Source organism: Schistocerca serialis, unplaced genomic scaffold (genome assembly GCF_023864345.2).
Source record: "Schistocerca serialis cubense isolate TAMUIC-IGC-003099 unplaced genomic scaffold, iqSchSeri2.2 HiC_scaffold_1055, whole genome shotgun sequence".
In the NCBI taxonomy this organism is placed as follows: Eukaryota; Metazoa; Arthropoda; class Insecta; order Orthoptera; family Acrididae; genus Schistocerca; species Schistocerca serialis.
The window spans coordinates 42501-47500 of NW_026047245.1; the positions used below are offsets into that span (position 1 = coordinate 42501).

Below are 5000 nucleotides of genomic sequence, written 5' to 3' on the forward strand. Positions count from 1 at the left end.
TCGTACCTTAACCTAACCTATATCGTACCTTAACCTAACCTATATCGTACCTTAACCTAACCTATATCGTGCCTTAACCTAACCTATATCGTGCCTTAACCTAACCTATATCGTGCCTTAACCTAACCTATATCGTGCCTTAACCTAACCTATATCGTGCCTTAACCTAACCTATATCGTGCCTTAACCTAACCTATATCGTGCCTTAACCTAACCTATATCGTGCCTTAACCTAACCTATATCGTGCCTTAACCTAACCTAATTTGTGCCTTAACCTAACCTAATTTGTGCCTTAACCTAACCTAATTTGTGCCTTAACCTAACCTAATTTGTGCCTTAACCTAACCTAATTTGTGCCTTAACCTAACCTAATTTGTGCCTTAACCTAACCTAATTTGTGCCTTAACCTAACCTAATTTGTGCCGTAACCTAACCTAATTTGTGCCGTAACGTAACCCATGTTGTGCCGTAACGTAACCCATGTTGTGCCGTAACGTAACCCATGTTGTGCCGTAACGTAACCCATGCTGTGCCGTAACGTAACCCATGTTGTGCCGTAACGTAACCCATGTTGTGCCGTAACCTAACCCATGTTGTGCCTTAACCTAACCCATGTTGTGCCTTAACCTAACCCATGTTGTGCCTTAACCTAACCCATGTTGTGCCTTAACCTAACCCATGTTGTGCCTTAACCTAACCCATGTTGTGCCTTAACCTAACCCACGTTGTGCCTTAACCTAACCTACGTTGTGCCTTAACCTAACCCATGTTGTGCCTTAACCTAACCCATGTTGTGCCTTAACCTAACCCATGTTGTGCCTTAACCTAACCCATGTTGTGCCTTAACCTAACCCATGTTGTGCCTTAACCTAACCCATGTTGTGCCTTAACCTAACCCATGTTGTGCCTTAACCTAACCCATGGTGTGCCTTAACCTAACCCATGTTGTGCCTTAACCTAACCCATGTTGTGCCTTAACCTAACCCACGTTGTGCCTTAACCTAACCCACGTTGTGCCTTAACCTAACCCACGTTGTGCCTTAACCTAACCCACGTTGTGCCTTAACCTAACCTACGTTGTGCCTTAACCTAACCCATGTTGTGCCTTAACCTAACCCATGTTGTGCCTTAACCTAACCCATGTTGTGCCTTAACCTAACCCATGTTGTGCCTTAACCTAACCCATGTTGTGCCTTAACCTAACCCATGGTGTGCCTTAACCTAACCCATGGTGTGCCTTAACCTAACCCATGGTGTGCCTTAACCTAACCCATGTTGTGCCTTAACCTAACCCATGTTGTGCCTTAACCTAACCCATGTTGTGCCTTAACCTAACCCATGTTGTGCCTTAACCTAACCCATGTTGTGCCTTAACCTAACCCATGTTGTGCCTTAACCTAACCCATGTTGTGCCTTAACCTAACCCATGTTGTGCCTTAACGTAACCCATGTTGTGCCTTAACGTAACCCATGTTGTGCCTTAACCTAACCTATAATGTGCCTTAACCTAACCTAAAGTGCGCCGTAACCTAAACTATATTGCGCCTTAACCTGACGCACGTTGTCGCTGAACCTGCTCTGTAATTGTTATGCAACCCGTTAAAGTAGTGTAGTGTTGCCTAACCGCAACCCTCGCAATATAGTTCGCTACTCGCACTGCCCGGTCCCCTGTGTATCGCGTCATGTTAAACACCTTGCAGGTGTTGCTGACTTTCCACATGCTCCTGCTATACACTGTAGTGTGGATAGCAGCAGGACGTACATGCCCCCCCCCCCTTCCCCCCTGCCTTCGCAAGCTGGTCGGTGAGAAGTTTGCATGTTCAATGCCCTTCGCATGCCGACGTACTCAGCCTACGTTGTGGTACGGCCTGTCACCTGTCCGCCGATGTACGCAAAACCCACAAACTGTACTGCACATTGCTCCGTATGTACTGAATGATACATCGTGGCCCATGTGACCGTATGACGACAGCGCCTAGCAACGGCGGACCATACAGTCCAAATATTGTGCACGCAGCTACGTGTCGTCTCCCTATAAGAGCTGGATTGCAGTGTGGTACGCCATACAGACGTGTGGGAGGAACGGACGCCCTGGATGGCGATCAGCATGAGCAGTCTGTTGATGTAGTGGAGCGTGTATTCGGACGTAGTCGTCTCTTCTCACACACCGTGATAGCATGTTGCACCGCGTTCCACATCTGCGACATGCTGCAGAGGCGGGCTGACAGTCGTTCGCGCAATGGACACCGCATACGTACGGGGTCTACCTTCCACGTGTTCTCTAGGCGTGCACATGTTGTTGCGTCTATGTGGGCAGACGTAGTGTGTTGTGACACCTGACACAGGCATGCAATACTCGTTGCAAATGGCGATGGACGTGTACGTTTGCTGGTGACGTTACGCAAATGAACAACCGGTAACCCGTTGTGGTGCGGTTGTTCTCGCTAGAGGTGAATCAGTGTTGGCGACGATCGGTCGAGCTATTAACCGGTTGTTTCAGGGATACCCACCATGCCCACGAACGTGAAAGGGGACCCACCATGCCCACGAACGTGAAAGGGGATCTGGGTGTGAGGCGATACGCGGCGGTGGCTGGGTGGGACCGTCCCCGGCCGGTGAGGGGGGGCCGCCCGGCGTGCTGGCAGCGCGGTGCGTGGGCGCACGCGCTACAGCCGGCTGGTGGGGGCGGCCGGTGGCAGGCGCGCCGGCCGACGGACGCGGCAGGCGGCGCAGCTGCGCGCCGGCGCCCCCTGCTCGCGGCGCCTTGCGGCCAAAGTAGGTCCTCGCGGGCCCGGTGCGAAGCGCGGTGGCCATCTGCAGTGTGCTGGTCCGATTGAGGACTTTGTGCGCTGAGGATGCGCCGCCGCCCGGCGCTCGGCGCCGCGACGCCGTCTGCTGCTCGGTCGCCCCAGCGGTTCTCGCAGGTGGTTTGTATCGCAGCTGTGCGGACGTGTTGGCGCGTGCGCTGTGCTGGGAGAGTTCGCTTCGGCACCCAAGTAGGGCTTTTGTCCTTCTGTGGCGCTGGCGTTGGAGCTGCCGGTCACCGTAGGTGGCGCGTGTTGTCTCCCGCCGGCAATGCCACGACAGCACGCTCCCGGGCCTCTGTCGGCAGCGGCAAGCTCAGTTGGGAGCACGGGTGGTCGCACCTAAAGCGTCTACTCGCCTAACTCCGGGCGATTGCGCCTCTCTCGAACCCGACCAAGTACTTAGGACGGCGCTGCGCGCCGCCGGGACCTGAGAGGGTTTCGAGGTGTGTTGTGCAGGGGAGCTCAGCCTCCTCCTGTTTGCAGAATAATTGAGCGGACGCTTGCGTGTTCGCGCGGGCCCCCGGGACACACTCCCGGGCGGCCGGCTGCTCAGCTCTAGTTGACGCAGCTCCCTGGTTGATCCTGCCAGTAGTCATATGCTTGTCTCAAAGATTAAGCCATGCATGTCTCAGTACAAGCCGCATTAAGGTGAAACCGCGAATGGCTCATTAAATCAGTTATGGTTCCTTAGATCGTACCCACGTTACTTGGATAACTGTGGTAATTCTAGAGCTAATACATGCAAACAGAGTCCCGACCAGAGATGGAAGGGACGCTTTTATTAGATCAAAACCAATCGGTCGGCTCGTCCGGTCCGTTTGCCTTGGTGACTCTGAATAACTTAGGGCTGATCGCACGGTCCTCGTACCGGCGACGCATCTTTCAAATGTCTGCCTTATCAACTGTCGATGGTAGGTTCTGCGCCTACCATGGTTGTAACGGGTAACGGGGAATCAGGGTTCGATTCCGGAGAGGGAGCCTGAGAAACGGCTACCACATCCAAGGAAGGCAGCAGGCGCGCAAATTACCCACTCCCGGCACGGGGAGGTAGTGACGAAAAATAACGATACGGGACTCATCCGAGGCCCCGTAATCGGAATGAGTACACTTTAAATCCTTTAACGAGTATCTATTGGAGGGCAAGTCTGGTGCCAGCAGCCGCGGTAATTCCAGCTCCAATAGCGTATATTAAAGTTGTTGCGGTTAAAAAGCTCGTAGTTGGATTTGTGTCCCACGCTGTTGGTTCACCGCCCGTCGGTGTTTAACTGGCATGTATCGTGGGACGTCCTGCCGGTGGGGCGAGCCGAAGGCGTGCGACCGCCTCGTGCGTGCTCGTGCGTCCCGAGGCGGACCCCGTTGAAATCCTACCAGGGTGCTCTTTATTGAGTGTCTCGGTGGGCCGGCACGTTTACTTTGAACAAATTAGAGTGCTTAAAGCAGGCAAGCCCGCCTGAATACTGTGTGCATGGAATAATGGAATAGGACCTCGGTTCTATTTTGTTGGTTTTCGGAACCCGAGGTAATGATTAATAGGGACAGGCGGGGGCATTCGTATTGCGACGTTAGAGGTGAAATTCTTGGATCGTCGCAAGACGAACAGAAGCGAAAGCATTTGCCAAGTATGTTTTCATTAATCAAGAACGAAAGTTAGAGGTTCGAAGGCGATCAGATACCGCCCTAGTTCTAACCATAAACGATGCCAGCCAGCGATCCGCCGCAGTTCCTCCGATGACTCGGCGGGCAGCCTCCGGGAAACCAAAGCTTTTGGGTTCCGGGGGAAGTATGGTTGCAAAGCTGAAACTTAAAGGAATTGACGGAAGGGCACCACCAGGAGTGGAGCCTGCGGCTTAATTTGACTCAACACGGGAAACCTCACCAGGCCCGGACACCGGAAGGATTGACAGATTGATAGCTCTTTCTTGATTCGGTGGGTGGTGGTGCATGGCCGTTCTTAGTTGGTGGAGCGATTTGTCTGGTTAATTCCGATAACGAACGAGACTCTAGCCTGCTAACTAGTCGCGTGACATCCTTCGTGCTGTCAGCGATTACTTTTCTTCTTAGAGGGACAGGCGGCTTCTAGCCGCACGAGATTGAGCAATAACAGGTCTGTGATGCCCTTAGATGTTCTGGGCCGCACGCGCGCTACACTGAAGGAATCAGCGTGTCTTCCTAGGCCGAAAGGTCGGGGTAAC

General features: G+C 52.9%; 1 non-coding gene across 1 annotated transcript in view; it reads left to right on the top strand.

The window, feature by feature from the left end:
* The first annotated feature begins 3377 nt into the window (after positions 1-3377).
* LOC126430638 (small subunit ribosomal RNA) overlaps positions 3378-5000 on the top strand; it is a 1909-nt gene continuing 286 nt past the window's right edge. Inside the window, exon 1 of the ribosomal RNA XR_007577275.1 lies at positions 3378-5000. This exon is cut by the window's right edge and continues 286 nt beyond it. This is a non-coding gene — a ribosomal RNA (small subunit ribosomal RNA).